This window comes from Chiloscyllium punctatum, chromosome 14 (assembly GCF_047496795.1).
Source record: "Chiloscyllium punctatum isolate Juve2018m chromosome 14, sChiPun1.3, whole genome shotgun sequence".
NCBI classification, from domain to species: Eukaryota; Metazoa; Chordata; class Chondrichthyes; order Orectolobiformes; family Hemiscylliidae; genus Chiloscyllium; species Chiloscyllium punctatum.
The window spans coordinates 91,232,235-91,249,133 of record NC_092752.1 but is presented as its reverse complement, the minus strand read 5'-3'; the positions used below and the strand labels follow the sequence as shown (position 1 = coordinate 91,249,133).

Below are 16,899 nucleotides of genomic sequence, written 5' to 3'. Positions count from 1 at the left end.
CCACTGTTAATACAGGATGGAAATTCATAAGACAATTGTAGTATTAAACTGTAGTTTCCTTGTTCCCCCAAAGCTTTAAACCTCAGTCTCAGTTTCTCTCTTCTGTGAACTGAAATCCAAACCAATCCCCCCACTCCTTTCCTCCACACCCAGTTCTCACACATTCTCTCTTCGAATACAGTTTCCCAGCTCCTGATGAGAACCATCCTGCATACACTGCTTCCTGCACACTCTGGCCAAGACCCATCTGACTAAAATGAGCCAAATTAGAATTCTAATTGCAGGCCCATCCCTTTCCATAACAACTTTGAATCTTCACAAAAGAGTTCTTATAACTTTCTGAAAAACGCTGCCCCACTGATAGTCTGATCACATGTCAGGGTAGCAAGGGAAGGGCCATTCCTCTGGGTCCTTCTCCCAGAGGGATGAAGCTGCTAATGATAGATTAATCCCTCACACCCACAGCCTCCTTCCCAGGCACTGACCGATAGTGCACATACTCCCACTGTTGGCCAGCACTGCGCCCGTGCACATGTCTCCCCTCCTACAGCACGAGCTCCCGATGAAACAGGAGTCCGGGTGATTGACAGCATTTGCTGCCCAATATATCAGAATCCCTACAGTATGGAAACAGGCCCTTCGGCCAAACAAGTCCATACTGACCCTCCAAACAGTAACTTACACAGGCCATGCCCCCTAAGTAATGTAACTAAATACTATGGGCAATTTAGAATGGCCAATTCACCTGCCATGCACATCTTTGGATTGTGGGAGGAAACCCGCTCAGACACGGGCAGAATGCGCGAACTCCACACAGACAGTCGCCCGTGGTCGGAATCGAACCAGGGTACCTGGTGCTGTGAGACAGCAGTGTTAACCACTGAGCCGTCTCTACCAACGGGAGGGTCAGGGCGAGAGGACAGGGACAATGGGATTGTGAATAGTGGATGAATGTGGAGGACACTGGGGGATGGACAGGTCAGTGAGGGACAGGAGCAGTGCAGCACCAGGAGGGGATCCTGGACAAACTGAGCAATGGGAGAGTCTGACAGGAGAGAAACTACAGGAAGGTTCTGTTTGGAGACTCAGGCAGGGACAGCTGGGAGACAGTATGGCCTGGTGGCTTGGGCAGGTTTACTAATCAGCCTCTTCAAAGATGCTGTTACTCAACTCTGAGCCTGATCCTCCTAGTCCAGAGGTAAGGACACGTACATTATTTCCTGGTGGGCAAGGGATACAGGGACTGCCTTTCAAAAGGAACTCACCTGTGTTGGTGACATTAACAAGACTCAATACAGAGTCACTGACAAAATGCTGGCGTACTTGAACTTCATCCAGAATATTAACACCGATAACTGGGCAACGCCGACCCCAATGTTCAGAGTTAAATCCTGGATACTAATAACAGTTTTGTGCATGGGAAATCATATAGAACATAGAACAATGCAGCACAGAACAGGCCCTTCGGCCCACGATGTTGTGCCGAACTTCTAACCTAGATTAAGCACCCATCCATGTACCTATCCAAATGCCGCTTAAAGGTCGCCAATGATTCTGACTCTACCACTCCCACGGGCAGCGCATTCCATGCCCCCACCACTCTCTGGGTAAAGAACCCACCCCTGACATCTCCCCTATACCTTCCACCCTTCACCTTAAATTTATGTCCCCTTGTAACACTCTGTTGTACCCGGGGAAAAAGTTTCTGACTGTCTACTCTATCTATTCCCCTGATCATCTTATAAACCTCTATCAAGTCACTCCTCATCCTTCGCCGTTCCAACGAGAAAAGGCCGAGAACTCTCAACCTATCCTCGTACGACCTACTCTCCATTCCAGGCAACATCCTGGTAAGTCTTCTCTGCACCCTCTCCAAAGCTTGCACATCTTTCCTAAAGTGAGGCGACCAGAACTGCACACAGTACTCCAACTGTGGCCTAACCAAAGTCCTGTACAGCTGCAACATCACTTCACGACTCTTGAATTCAATCCCTCTGCTAATGAACGATAATACTCCATAGGCATCCTTACAAACTCTATCCACCTGAGTGGCAACTTTCAAAGATCTATGTACATAGACCCCAAGATCCCTCTGTTCCTCCACCTGACTAAGAACCCTACCATTAACCCTGTATTCCGCATTCTTATTTGTTCTTCCGAAATGGACAACCTCACACTTGGCAGGGTTGAACTCCATCTGCCACTCCTCAGCCCAGCTCTGCATCATATCTAAGTCCCTCTGCATCTGACAACAGCCCTCCTCACTGTCCACAACTCCACCTATCTTCGTATCATCTGCAAATTTACTGACCCACCCTTCGGCTCCCTCATCTAAGTCATTAATAAAAATTACAAACAGCAGAGGACCCAGAACTGAACCCTGCGGAACTCCACTTGTAACTGGGCTCCAGGCTGAATATTTACCATCTACCACCACTCTCTGCCTTCGACTGGTTAGCCAGTTTTCTATCCAATTGGCCAAATTTCCCTCTATCCCATGCCTCCTGACTTTCCGCATAAGCCTACCATGGGGAACCTTATCAAATGCCTTACTAAAATCCATGTACACTACATCCACTGCTCTACCCTCATCCACATGCTTGGTCACCTCCTCGAAGAATTCAATAAGACTTGTAAGGCAAGACCTACCCTTCACAAATCCGTGCTGGCTGTCCCTAATCAAGCGGTGTCTTTCCAGATACTCGTAAATCCTATCCCTCAGTACCCTTTCCATTACTTTGCCTAACATAGAAGTAAGACTAACTGGCCTGTAATTCCCGGGGTTATCCCTATTCCCTTTTTTGAACAGGGGCACAACATTCGCTACTCTCCAGTCCCCAGGTACCAACCCCGTTGCCAGTGAAGACGAGAAGATCAATGCCAACGGTTCTGCAATTTCCTCTCTTGCTTCCCACATAATCCTAGGATATATCCCATCAGGCCCGGGGGACTTGTCGATCCTCAAGTTGTTCAAAATGTCCAACACATCTTCCTTCCTAACAGGTATCTCTTCTAGCTTAACAGTCCGTTTCACACTCTCCTCTTCAACAATACGGTCCCTCTCGTTCGTAAATACTGAAGAGAAGTACTTGTTCAAGACCTCTCCTATCTCTTCCGACTCAATACACAGTCTCCCGCTACTGTCCTTGATCGGACCTACCCTCGTTCTCGTCATTCTCAGGTTTCTCACATACGCATAAAATGCCTTGGGGTTATCCTTGATCCTATCCGCCAAGGATTTTTCATGCCCTCTCTTAGCTCTCCTAATTCCTTTCTTCAGGTCCCTTCTGCCTATCCTGTATCCCTCCACTGCTCTGTCTGAACCCTGTTTCCTCAACCTTATGTAAGCCTCCTTCTTCCTCTTTCCTAGACATTCAACCTCCCTCGTCAACCAAGGCTCCCTCACACGACCATTTCTTTCCTGCCTGATAGGTACATACATATCAAGGACACGTCGTATCTGCTCCTTGAAAAAGTTCCACATTTCCACCACATCCTTCCCTGACAGCCTATGCTCCCAACGTATGCTCCTCAAATCCTGTCTTACAGCATCGTAATTTCCCTTCCCCCAATTGTAAAATCTACCTTGTTGTGCGCACCTATCTCTCTCCATAACCAAGGTGAAAGTCACAGAATTGTGGTCACCATCACCAAAATGTTCACCCACTAACAAGCCCACCACTTGTCCCGGTTCATTACCGAGTACGAAATCCAATATGGCCTCCCCTCTGGTTGGACACTCTACATACTGCGTTAGAAAGGCTTCCTGGACACACTGCACAAACACCGCCCCATCCAATCTACTTGATCTAAAGAGCTTCCAATCAATATTTGGGAAGTTGAAGTCGCCCATGACTACGACCCTGTGGCTTCTGCACCTTTCCAAAATCTGTTTCCCAATCTGTTTCTCCACATCTCTGCTGCTATTGGGGGGCCTATAATAAACACCCAACAAGGTGACTGCAACTTTCCTATTTCTGACTTCAGCCCATACTACCTCCAGAGGCAGGTCCCCCTCAAACTTCCTTTCTGCAGCCGTTATACCATTTCTAATTAGTAACGCCACCCACCCCCCCCCCCCCCCCCCACTTTTTTACCACCCTCCCTAATCTTACTGAAACATCTGTAACCAGGAACCTCCAACAGCCATTCCTGTCCCTCATCTATCCATGTTTCCGTGATGGCCACAACATCGTAGTCCCAGGTACCGATCCACGCCTTAAGTTCACCCACCTTATTTCTGATACTCCTTGCGTTGAAGTATATGCACTTGAGCCCATCTCTGTGTCCGCAAGTAGTCCCTGTCAGTGCTACCTGCTCCACAGCCTCCCTACAGTCTTGGGCATCCTGACACACAGCTAGCTTACTTGCTGGACTACAAGTCCGGATCCCATCCCCCTGCTAAATTAATTTGACTCAGTTTTTTTGAAGAAGTAACAAAGAGGATTGCTGAGCTCAGAGCATGGACATGATCGACATGGACTTCAGTAATGTGTTTGACAAGGTTCCTCATGGGAGACTGGTCAGCAAGGTTAGATCGCATGGAGTACAGAATTGGCTCGATGGTAGAAGGCAGAGGGTGCTATTCAGGTTGGAGGTCTGTGACCACGGAGTGTCACAAGGATCGGTGCTGGATCCACTACTTTTCGCCATTCATATCCATGATTTGGATGTGAACATATGAGGTATCGTAAGTACGTTTGCAGATGACACCAAAATTGGAGGTGTAGGAGACAGTGAAAAAGATGACGTCAGAGTACAAGAGGATCTGAATCAGATGGGTGAATGGGCTGAGGATTTCAGTTTAGAAAAATGCGAGCTGCTGCATTTTGGAAAAGCAAACTTTAGCAGGACTTATACAGTTAATAGTAAGTTCCTGGGGAGTGCTGCTAAACAAAGAGTCCTTGGAGTGCAGGTCCATAGTTCCTTGATAGTAGAGTAGCAAGTAGATAGGATAATGAAAGCCACAGTTGGTCTGCTTGTCTTTATTGGTCAAAGCATTGAGTATAGGGGTTGGGAGGTCATATTGTGGCTGTACAGGACATTGCAAAAGTTCCCGAATCAATATTCCATAGAATTCTGTTCTCCTTCCTATCAGATGGATGTTCTTAAACTTTAAAGAGATCAGAAAAGAATTAAAGCATGTTCCCAGGGTTGTACAGGCTGTTTTCCCTGGAGCGTCAGAGGCTGAATGGTGACCTGAAAGAGATTTTTAAAATCAGGCTGGGCATGGATAGGGTAAGTAGACAAGATATTTGCCCTGCAGTGGGGGAGTACAGAACTAGGGGACTGGGAGGGAGGGTAGGCAGATCAAGAGGGGTGGGACCCAAATGGATGGGGAAAGAGAGGGGGGGGAATAGAGAGGGGTGGCACAGAGCCGGGTCGGGACAGAAAGTGGGATGAGAGAGGAGGGAACAGGGGTGGGGGTTGCAACTGACAGAAAGGGTGAGGGGAACAGACTGGGGGGGGGAGGGAGGGGGAACAGGCTGACAGAGGGCGGAGGGGAACAGGCCGATTGGTGGGGGGTAAGAGACAGATCGGTGGGGACAGGCCGACAGAGGGAGGGGGGGACAACAGGCCGACAGAAGGAGGGGGACAGGCCAACGGGGGGCGGGGGGAGCAAGCCAACAGAGGGGGGGGCACAGACAGAGTGGGGGGAGCAGACAGAGCGGGGGGAGCCGGGGGGGGGGGGGGGGAGCAGACAGAGCGGGGGGAGACGGGGGGAGCAGAGGGGGAAGATGGAGAGTTATTTTATAGATCTAAAACTTAACTCTGTTCCAGTTTTCTCCTCCTCACCTTATTTCCCTCTGAAGGGCTCAGAACAACTGCATAGTTCTTGGAAAATATAGTTTCAGGGAGATCAGGTGCCGAACGTGGCATTTGGGACACTAACATTGAATGGAATGTGCTGATCAATAAATGTACTCTGGTTCGATTCCACTGTCTGTGTGGTGTTTGCACATTCTCCGTGTGTCTGCGTGAGCTTCCTCTGGGTGCTCTTAATTTCCTCCTACAAATCCAAAGACATGCAGGTTAGCTGGATTAGCTTTGGGTAATGGTAGGTTACAGAGTTAGGGTGGAATGCTGTTCGGATGGTTGGTATGGTCTCATGGGCCGAAAGGCCTGCTTCTACACTGTGGGGATTCTGTCACTGAGTATAGGGATTAGGTGGTCACGTTGTGGCTGAATAGGGCATTGGTGAGGCCAGTTTTAGAATACTGCATTCAATTGTGGTTTCCCTGATTTCAGAAAGATGTTACCAGAATAGGACTCAACCTCTTAATGACAAGTTCCTGGGAAGTGTTGACAGACAAACAGACCGTGCAGTGTGGGTTGATAGTTCCTTGAAAGTGTGGTTGACGGTAAACAGGTCAGTGAAGATGGTGTGCGGTATGCTAGCTGTTATTGGGTAGTGCATTGAGTATAGGAGTTGGGAGATCATGGTTCAGTTGTACAGTTTATTGGCTCAGCCACTTTTGGAATCCCCAGACAGCTTTCAATTCCAGTCTCCCTGTTACAGGAATGATGTTGGGAAACTTGCAAGAAAAGTTTTTCCAGGGTGTTGCCAGTATTGGAACATTTGAACCATAGGGAGAGGCTGAATAGGCTGAGGCTATTTCCCTGCAGCACTGGGCACTTTAGGTGGCTTTATCGAACTTTATAAAATTATGAGGAGCAATGATGGGGTGACTAGTCATGGTTTCTTTTTTCCCAGGGTAGGGGAGACCAAGCAAATTTGAATCTTTTTTCCAAGGTGGAAATGACAAATTCTAGAGGAGAGATGGCAAGTTTAAAGGATATGAAAACCGAAGCAACTGAAGATGCTGTAAACCAGGAAGAGAAACAGAAGTTTCTGGAAAAGCTCAGCAGGTCTAGCAGCATCTGTGAAAAGAAATTAGAGTTAACGTATCTGAGGAAGAGTGACCAGACCCGAAACTTTAACTGATTTTTCTTCACAAATGCTGCATAACCTGCTGAGCATTTCCAACAATATCTGTGCAAGTTTACGGGGAGTTGTTTGGAGTATATACCTGAGAGGAACTTTATAAAGTGCGAGTGAGACCACATCTGGAGTAATGACAGAAGTTTTGGACACTTTATTTAAGGAAATACATCATTTCATCAGAGGTATTTCACAGAAGATTGACTGGGATGATCCCTGGTTTTCAGGGATTATCTTTTAAGAAACGGCTGAAGACGTTGGGACTCTACTCACGGGATTTGGGAAGAATGAGAGGGGATCTCATTGTAACACGTAGGATTCTTAAGGAGTTTGACAGGGTAAATACTGAGAGGATGTTTCCCATCACGAGGGAGTCTGGAACCAGATTCTGGGATAGTCGCGGAATCACGGGTTCTGTTTTGGATTCGTTTTAGGCAACTCCGACACGGGTCAGGGGTTTCAGTAGCAATGGAGCTGGGGTGAGGTGGAGACAAGCAACATTTTAAGAGATTGGAATTCCTGGTGTTTGGGATTGTGCAGATGTTTGATCAGAAGGTCACCTTGGGGTCAGATATGAGAGCAATATTTTCAAGTTCTGTCTCAGACAGTTCCCAGGGAGAGGGAGGGGCTCAGCAGTAAGGGAAAGTAATTTGTAATAGTAACTGAAGGCAATGGGTTTAACCATTGCAACGTTCCGTTGCAGGAAATTGCAGCCAATCCCGTAGTGGGAGTGTGATGAGCAGTTTGATAACTGAGTAATGGAGAGGGATGATGGGGAGGGAGAGCTGGGCATTGTCAGTGTACATGTGAAACCTAACACGGTGCTTTTGGAAGATGTCACCTCCTGGCAGTATGTAGGTGAGAAACAGGAGGGACCAAGGAGAGATCCTTAAGGGACACCAAATAGAAGGAATTCAGAAAGGAAAGGGAGGGTTGGGATGGAGCAAGTTTTTCCAATATTAGTTTGTAGCAGAATGGGAGAGAAGGACATAACCAGAAAAGACAGACAGGTAGAACAAGGAACAATATCTGTGAATTGGGGAGGGGGAGTGATGAAGAGGAGGAGCAGCCCAACTCCAAAAGCACGATCCCTACATCAGTGACATCACCCAACTCCACCCTAGTCTCAGCCCATTTACTGAAATACTCGTCCATCCCCGTGTTATCTCCAGACTTCATTATCCAAACACACTCCTGGCCAGCCTCCCACATTCAACTTCCATGTAATCTCTAGAGTATCTAAAACCCTACTGCCCAAGTGCTCACTTGTACCAAAACTTGTTGATCCATCAAAAGGCTCGTATTAACAAGCAACAATTTAAAATTCTCACCCTTGATGTAATTCCTGGCTGTGAACATCCCTGTCTCCCTGCACCACACAACCTGTGACACCTCAACATCTTATTTTCTTTCAGACTCCCAACGATGTGTTTATTCATTGCTTCACCTGTCTGGCTGTTTCTACTGTTGCCAAGGCAACACGGTCTGGAATTCCCACCCTTACCCCCTCAGACCTGCTTTCCTCCTTTAAGGTATTCCTGAAAACCTGCTTATTTAGCAATTCTTTTGATCACCTGACCTAATATCCCCATCTGTGGCCTTATGTCAGAAGTTCTCAATAGTATTTCTGTGGAATTATAAACATGATAAAAAAAACAAACTGTTGTTGATTTGCACACACAATGTCAACTCTTCAATGTTACTGAGTGAATAATCTGTAACAGCTCTTACCCAAACACATTGTGGGAGCACCTTCACCACAGGAATTGCAGCTGTACAAGGAAGTCAAACATCACCTTCTCCACAGGCAATGGGGCTTTGGCATTGATCACTGGTATCTGTGGAGAGAGAAACACACAGTTGATATTTCAGGGAGCGCAAAATGCATTATAGGGAGGGAAAATGGTGCAGAATTTGGGATTTTCAAATTTGTGTTTTACAAAGTGCACTAAGTTCTGTAAAACCTCTCATTCCATACCGTGAAAATTTCCTCCTCTTCCTGGTCAATATGTCTTTCCTTTCCCCTGTCCTTCACCTTCACACATTTCCAATGCCTTGGTCACAACAACACTGTGCTGCCAGTGAAGTTTATCACGTGGTTGAGTATTGTCCCGCCCCTCATTCACTCCGATTGGTTGAAGGACCAACTAGCACCTCTCGCCCCCTTTCCCCCACTCTTATTGGTCCTGCACTGACATCAATAATCCGAGGCTCATTGTGGGCTGGAGCATGCTCAGTGCTTCCTGCTTTTGCTGTTCATCAGGTCTCAGAGAGAGAGAGAGAGAGGGCTCATTCCTGTTTCTCCTGATGTCAGACAATAACAACAACTACCTGCATTGTATGGAGCCTTTCACATTGACAAATCTCCTAAAATGCTTCACGAATGATGGAAACGTTGATTAAAGAGAACGATTTTTAGATACATCTTTCAGGCGGAGAGAGGGGTTTAGGGAAGATATTCCAAAGGTTTGTGTCGTTTGTGTCCTCGGCAGCTCCAATCGTGGAGTGATATTGGTGGGCAACAGCTTACAATGGAGACAGTTAGTGGCTAACCATAAGTTAACAACCTCATGTCGAAGCCCCCTACCCCACACACCAGGCCTTGTTCTCACAGCCTGCCATTACACACTACCTATGGTTAGACACTAACAGTCTCCATTAACAGCTAATCACCCTCCCCCAGCCAGATCGTTATCACTCCTTTATCCAACCACTCTTCTCACTCTATCCCCACCTATCCTTTACTCCTTTATCTTCCCCCCACACTAACTTCTGCACATAAAGTGACTTTTTTTTCTCAGTAATATCTCTTCTGTGGAAGGGACACTGAGTCTGAAACTTTAACTCTGATTTCTCATCACAGATACTGCCAGACCTGCCGAGCTTTTCCAAAACCTCCTGGTTGTTGTTTCTGATTTACATCTTCTGCAGTTCTTTTGGTTTTAATTTACCGGGAGTTTGTAATTCAGGTCCCACAGCCTCTGTCCCAGTCTCTGCTGTCTCTCCCAACCCCAAACAGTGACACTGCACCTGCACAGCTCATCGACAGGTGTTGTCTTGCTGGCCACACCCCTCATTCAATCCCATTGGCTGCAGGACTACACAGATTCTCCTCCCATTGGTCTGGAGCTGCCGTCAATCAGCCGGGCCCCATTGTGATGAGAGTGGAGGGCTAATCCCTCTCTCTGCCCTGGGATGAGCTTCATCATTCAGAGTGAATGGGGCAGTATCACAGAGCACAGGGCCTGGGGGCTATTCAGCCCATTGGGGCTGTACTCACTCCCTCTGGAGATGCTGCAAATCTGTCCCAAGTCCCCTCCCATGTGCCCACGGCCCCCCAAATCTTTCCTTAAAAAGTAAAATTCCAAGTCTGTTTCAGAAGACCTGCTGAATCTGTGTCATTCAGACTGTTCCAGATGCTCAGAACTTACTGAATAAAATAGTGTTCACATTTTCACCTTATATTATTTGCCAATTACTTGAAAGTTACTAAAAATTGTGACAGTGTGAACAATTCCTCTCTCTCTCTCTCTGCAAATTCAAAGCCTTGGAACCAAATCTGCACCAGGTCAAAATCACTGCTTCACCTTCTCAGCTCCAAGGATAATTATCTGTGCTTCAGCTCGTTCTCCACAAAAGAGAGGAATGCATCTTAATTTATTAAGATCAAAGAAACAGACCTTCCGTCCAATTCGTCCGTGCCAACGAGGAATCCTAAACTAATGGATTCCCATTCACCATCTATTGGCCTGTATCCATCAAAACCATGTACCCAATTGGAAGCCTTTTAGATGTTGTGATTTTATCAGCCTCCACTACTTCATCTGGTAGCCCCTCCCATACACTCACCACACTCAGCTTGAAAACATTGCCATATAGATCCCTTTTAAATTGTTTCCCTCTCAACTTAAACCCAGGTGCTCTAGTTTTGGACCCACCTCACCTGAGGAAATAGGACCCCGGCTGCTCACCTTATTCACACCCCTCGTGATTTTATAAATCTCCATGAAGTCACCTCTCAGTCTTTGACTCTCCAGAGAAAATAGCCCCAGCCTATTCAGGCTCTCCCTGTAGCCCAAATTCTCCAATCCTGGCAACGTTTTTGTAAATCTTGTCCAAACCTTTTCAAGTTTCACAACATCCGTCCCAGAACAGAGTAATTCAAACTGAAAACAGAATTCCAGAAGTGGCTTAATCAATGTCCTGTCCAGCCACAATATGACATCCAAGGTTCTGTATTCAATGCATTGACCAATAACGGAGAGCGTTAATGGAGTCCCATTTGGCAGCAGTTCACCCTCTAAAAACATTTCTCTTCATGTACCCAATCAAATGCCTTTTAAATGCTGCAATGGTACTAGACTCCACCCCTTCCTCTGCAGTTCATTCCATACTTGCAATGCCCTCAACATGAACAAGATGCCCCTTAGATCCCTTTTAAATATTTTCCCTCTCACCTTATGCCTGTACCCTCTAGTTCTGGACCCACCGAACTTGGGAAAAAGTCCCTGACTGCTCACCTTATCCATGCCCTTCATGATTTTATGAGATCACCTCTCAGCCTCCAACTCTCCAGGGAAAATAGTCCCAGCCTATTCAGCCTTTCCCAATAGCTCAAACCGTCCAACCCTGGCAAAATCTTTGCAAATGTTTTCTGAACCCTTTCAAGTTTCTCAACATTATTCCAAGAACAGGGAGATTGGAACTGTAAACAGAATTCCAGAAGAGCTGTAATCAGTGCCCTGTCCACCCACAATATGACATCACAACAGCTGCATTCAATGCATTGACCAATAACGGGGAGCGTACCAAATGCTGCATTCACTCCCCTGCTTCCCTGTGACTCTACTTTCAAGGAACTATGAACCTGCACTCCAAGGTCCCTTTGTTCAGCAATGTTCCCCAGGACATGACCATTAAGTGTATAAGTCCTGCCCTGATTTGCCTTTCCAAAATACAACAGCTCACATTTATCTAAATTGAACTCCGTCTGCCATTCCCTGCTCCACTGGCCCATCTGATCAAGATCCTGTTGTATTCTGAACTAACCATCTTCATTCTACACATCCAATTTTGGTGTCTTCTGTAAACCTACTGACTATACCTCATATATTCACATCCAAGTCATTTATTTAAGGGCCCAATATCCATCCTTGCAGCACACTGCTGCTCACAGGCCTCCAGTCCGCAAAGCAACCCTCCATCATCATCCTCTGTCTCCTACCTTCAAGGCAGTTTTGTAATGGCTTGCTCTCCCTGCATTCCATGTTATCTAACCCTGCGAACCAGTCTGCTTTGTGGAACCTTGTTGAATGTCCATATAAACAACATTCACCGCCTGGCTTAATCAATTTTCTTTGTCACTTCAAAACACTCACTCAAGTTAGTGAAACACAATCGTGCATGTACAAAGCCACATTGACTCTCCCTGTTATTCCTTACCTTTCCAAACAGATGGATATCCTGTCCCTCAGAATCCCTTCCAACATCTTGACTTCAAATTCACTGATTTCTTGTTCCATCGCCTCTCCTTAACACTTTTTTTAAAATAATGGCACTTCACCTGTCGCTATCAACGATACAAATACCTCAGGAGAGGCCCAACAATCACTTCCCTAGATTTCCAGAAAGTTCCAGGATACACCTGATCAGGTTCCAGGGCTTTATCCACCTTGATGCGATTTAAGACATTCAGTACCACCTCCTCTGTAACATGGACACTTTTCAAGTTATCACTGTTTATTTCTCCAAACTCTCGAGCTTCCATATACTTCTCCAGTAAAAATGACGTGAAATATTTGCATATCTTTCACACCCCCTGTGGTTCCATAGACAGCCTTGTTGACCTTTAAGGGGTCCTATTCTCTGGTCCAGTTAATCTTTTGTCTGTGATATATTTGTTTAATCTCTTTGGATCCTACTCCAGCACATCCCAGAACGGCCTACTTCAAGGACCATAATTTTCCTCTGACTTGATCAACAATGCCCTCCAACACATACCCTCCACTTCCCGCTCCTCCGCCTTTACCCCACCCCTCCAGCCACAATAAAGAATATAACCCTGCGGTCTTCACCTTCCACCCCACTAATCTCCAGATACAGCGCATTCACCTTGGTTATTTCTGCTACCTAAAGTCAGACCCTACCACCAGAGACATATTTCCCTCCCCACCCCTATCTGCGTTCCGCAGAGACCATTCCCTCTGCACCTCGCATGTTCGGTCCACACCCTCCCACCAACCCATGCTCCACACCCTTGACCGTCCCTTGCCGCCACGGGAATGTAAAACATGCGGCCACACCTCCCTCTGACCTCTGTCCAAGACCACAAAAGGATCTTTTCACATCAGGCAGAGATTTGCCTGCACATCCCAAAACCTCATCTACTGCATCTGGACACGATGGGAAATTTAACATGGTTCATCCAACTAACCTACACATCTTTGGACTGTGGGAGCAAACTGGAACACCCGAAGGAAACCCTCACAGATACTGGGGAGAATGTGCCAACTTGAACACAGACAGTCACCTGAGGCTGGAATCAAACCCAGGTCCCTGGTGCTGAGGCAGCAGTGCTCACCACTGAGCCACAATACTGTGGGATCTTTGGTGCTGATGTGCTGCTCCACTGATACCTCAGTCACTCACCCTGCCTCATGTCCTGATGATGGAGTGAAATTATCGCTAGACCGTTAATCCAGAGACCCAGATAATGATCTGGGTTTGAATCCCATCACGGCAGATTCCTCCCCTTTGAGAAGATTCTGAACCATCTCGGAGTCATTCTTGAACCAGGCACCACCCCATTCTGATGTCTCACGGTCAGCTGCAGAAACAGCAGACTGTGCCCCTGACTAGAGAGTCCCCTATCACCATTGATCGTGTGGAACTGGATATACCTCACATTACAGTAGAGCCAGTCTCAGTCACAGTAACTTGACTGTCAGTGTTACATTCCCCTGAAAGTCTATTACCAACTACATTTTCCCAAACAGTATACTTGTTTGAGAGGGGGGATAGCCATAGAAGACTGGTGTACTATCTGCCTACCCCTCCTAGCTTTCCTGGAGGTAACCCATCTACCTGACTGTTACTGCAGTATCCTGCATTCCTGAGACTGCCCCTTATCACACCCCCAGGCTCCTGTCAATTCCTCACTGCCTTTAATCACTCCTCCACCAATCCATGCGATCCAATAGGATTTACAATCACACTTCCTGCAGACATAATCACAGGATCATGGAGACTCTCCCTAATCTCCCACATCCGACAGGAACAGCACGCCACTCTACAACAGGCCATCTCTCCACCTTAAGAATCTACAGACCAAGAAAAAGGCACCGTCTTACTGCTGGAAAAATACTGCCCGAGAATAACAATGCTTATGATTTATATTTCAAACATTTATTCAAGAGACTGTAACACATTAAAAAGAAACCCTCACCTTACTCACTATTGTAGATTTAATAAAGTAGAACAGACTCCGGCCCCACCACCCTCCCTGTCTCTGTAATCCCCCTCCAGTTTCACCACCCTCCCTGTCTCTGTAATCCCCCTCCAGCCTCACCACCCTCCCTGTCTCTGTAATCCCCCTCCAGCCTCACCGCCCTCCCGGTCTCTGTAATCCCCCTCCACCCTCACCACCCTCCCGGTCTCTGTAATCCCCCTCCGGCCTCACCACCCTCCCTGTCTCTGTAATCCCCCTCCGGCCTCACCGCCCTCCCTGTCTCTGTAATCCCCCTCCAGCCTCACCGCCCTCCCTGTCTCTGTAATCCCCCTCCAGCCCCACCACCCTCCCTGTCTCTGTAATCCCCCTCCAGCCCCACCACCCTCCCTGTCTCTGTAATCCCCCTCCAGCCCCACCACCCTCCCTGTCTCTGTAATCCCCCTCCAGCCTCACCACCCTCCCTGTCTCTGTAATCCCCCTTCAGCTTCACCACCCTCCCTGTCTCTGTAATACCCCTCCGGCCTCACCACCCTCCCTGTCTCTGTAATCCCCCTCCGGCCCCACCACCCTCCCTGTCTCTGTAATCCCCCTCCAGCTTCAGAAATTACATGTCCGTGATGTAAGATTTTTATTTGGATTCATTTTTGTTTCTTTTACCTCAAAAATGAAAAATAATAAAAAACCCCAAAAAAAAGAGTGAAATATTTTCACCCCAAACAGATTTCTGTTGAGTGACCTTTTGGAGAGGCCGACACATGGACATTTGAGTATTTTATCACAAATTGTACATGTAGAATGAGGGAACTTTTTTTTAAAAACTCTGCTAAAAAGGGAGGTAATGGCCAGATGGTATTCTTGCTAAACGAGTAATATATGTAATGTTCCGAGGATTAGGGTTAGAATCCCAACATGGCTGATGGTGGCATCGGAATTCAATACAATTGAGAATGAAAAGACTAATGATGACCATGAAACTATTGTCGATTGTTAGAAAACCCCCATCTGATTCATTAATGTCCTTTAGGGAAAGAAACGGTCATCCTCACCTGGTCAGGCCGACAAGTGACTCCAGACCCACAGCAATGTAGTTAACTCTCAACTGCCCTCAGGGTAAACACCCACATCAACTGAGTGAATAAACAAAAAGAGATTTATTTTTAAATCGAGGAGGAGAGCTTTTTAAAAATAAAATTGTGTTTTCAAAATTTAAAAAATGATCACCTTGGTCGGATGGCACTACAGACGCCGCAATAATCAGAGTGAACTAAAGGAACATACAAAGAGATCTCAGATATAAATTCAGAATAATAAGGTGGTTATAGTAGACGATTCAATTTTGCAAACATTGACTGGGACAACCATAGTGTGAAAGGTTTGGTTGGGAAAGAATTTGTTAAACGAGTCCAAAAAAATGTTCTTTATCAATATGTAAATGTTCCTATCAGAAAGCAAGCAACACCTGACCTTTTCTTGGCTGATCAGACAGGGCAAGTGACTGAAGTGATCGGATGGGAACAGTTTGGGTGGGAGGAAATTGTGGGCACAATGGAGAAATATTTGTGTAATCGATAACTACGGGTGAGCTACCTGATGGCTGGAGACTGGATAATGTTGTACCTTTGTTTGTGAAGGGACAGAAGGAGAAGCCTAGGAACTGTAGACCTCGGAGTCTGACTTCAGTGGTGGGTGACCTGTTGGAGGTCATTCAGAAGGATAGGGTTTACATGTATTTGGAGAGTTAAGGAATGATTAGGGACAGTCAACATGGTTACACAAGAGGGTGTCTCACAGACTTGATTGAGCTTTTTATGGTAGTAACCAAGAAGATCGATGAGGGCAGAGCGTTAGATATTGTTTATTTGGACTTTAGTAAAGCCTTTCACAAGGTTTTGCACGGGAGACTAATTTGTAAAGTTTGATCACATGGGATTCAGGAAGAGCTTGCCAACTGGATACAAAACTAGCTTAACGGTAGGAAACAGAGTGTAATAGTGGAGGGTTGCTTTTCAGACTGGAGGCCTGTAACCAGTAGTGTTCTACAGGAATCGGTGCTGGGTCCATTTTTGTTTGCCATGAGTGTAGATGTTTTGGGTAAGAATATACAAAGTATGGTTTGTTTGTGGGTGCCATCAAAACTGTTAAAGTGGACAGTAACAAAGGTTATTTATGACTACAAAGGGATCTTGATCAATTGGGTGAATGGGCTGAAGAGGGGGCGGATGGTGTTTAATTTGAATAAATGTAAGCTATTACATTTTGATAAAACAGACATCCCCTTTAGCCTCATTAATTAATTTCACTAATTAAAAGTAAGGCCTTGAGTCGTGACATAGAACAAACAGACCGAAGGGTTCAGGTCTTGTGTCATATGTAGACAGGGTGGTTCAGAAGGTGTTTAGCACACCTACCTTCATTGCTCAGACCTTTAGGTAGAGGAGTTGGGACGTAATATTGAGGCTGTACAGGATGCTGATGAGGCCTTTTCTGCAATACTGCGTCCAGTTCTGGT

General features: G+C 46.4%; 1 long non-coding RNA gene across 2 annotated transcripts in view; it reads right to left on the bottom strand.

The window, feature by feature from the left end:
• LOC140485508 (uncharacterized) overlaps window positions 1-16,899 on the bottom strand; it is a 55,009-nt gene that overhangs the window by 29,771 nt on the left and 8,339 nt on the right. For both annotated transcript variants that reach the window (XR_011962374.1, XR_011962373.1), the window contains exons 5-7: window positions 15,612-15,654; window positions 15,437-15,517; window positions 8,675-8,781 (exon numbers count right to left, since the gene is read on the bottom strand). This is a non-coding gene — a long non-coding RNA (uncharacterized lncRNA). The remainder of the gene's footprint in view (window positions 1-8,674; window positions 8,782-15,436; window positions 15,518-15,611; window positions 15,655-16,899) is intronic.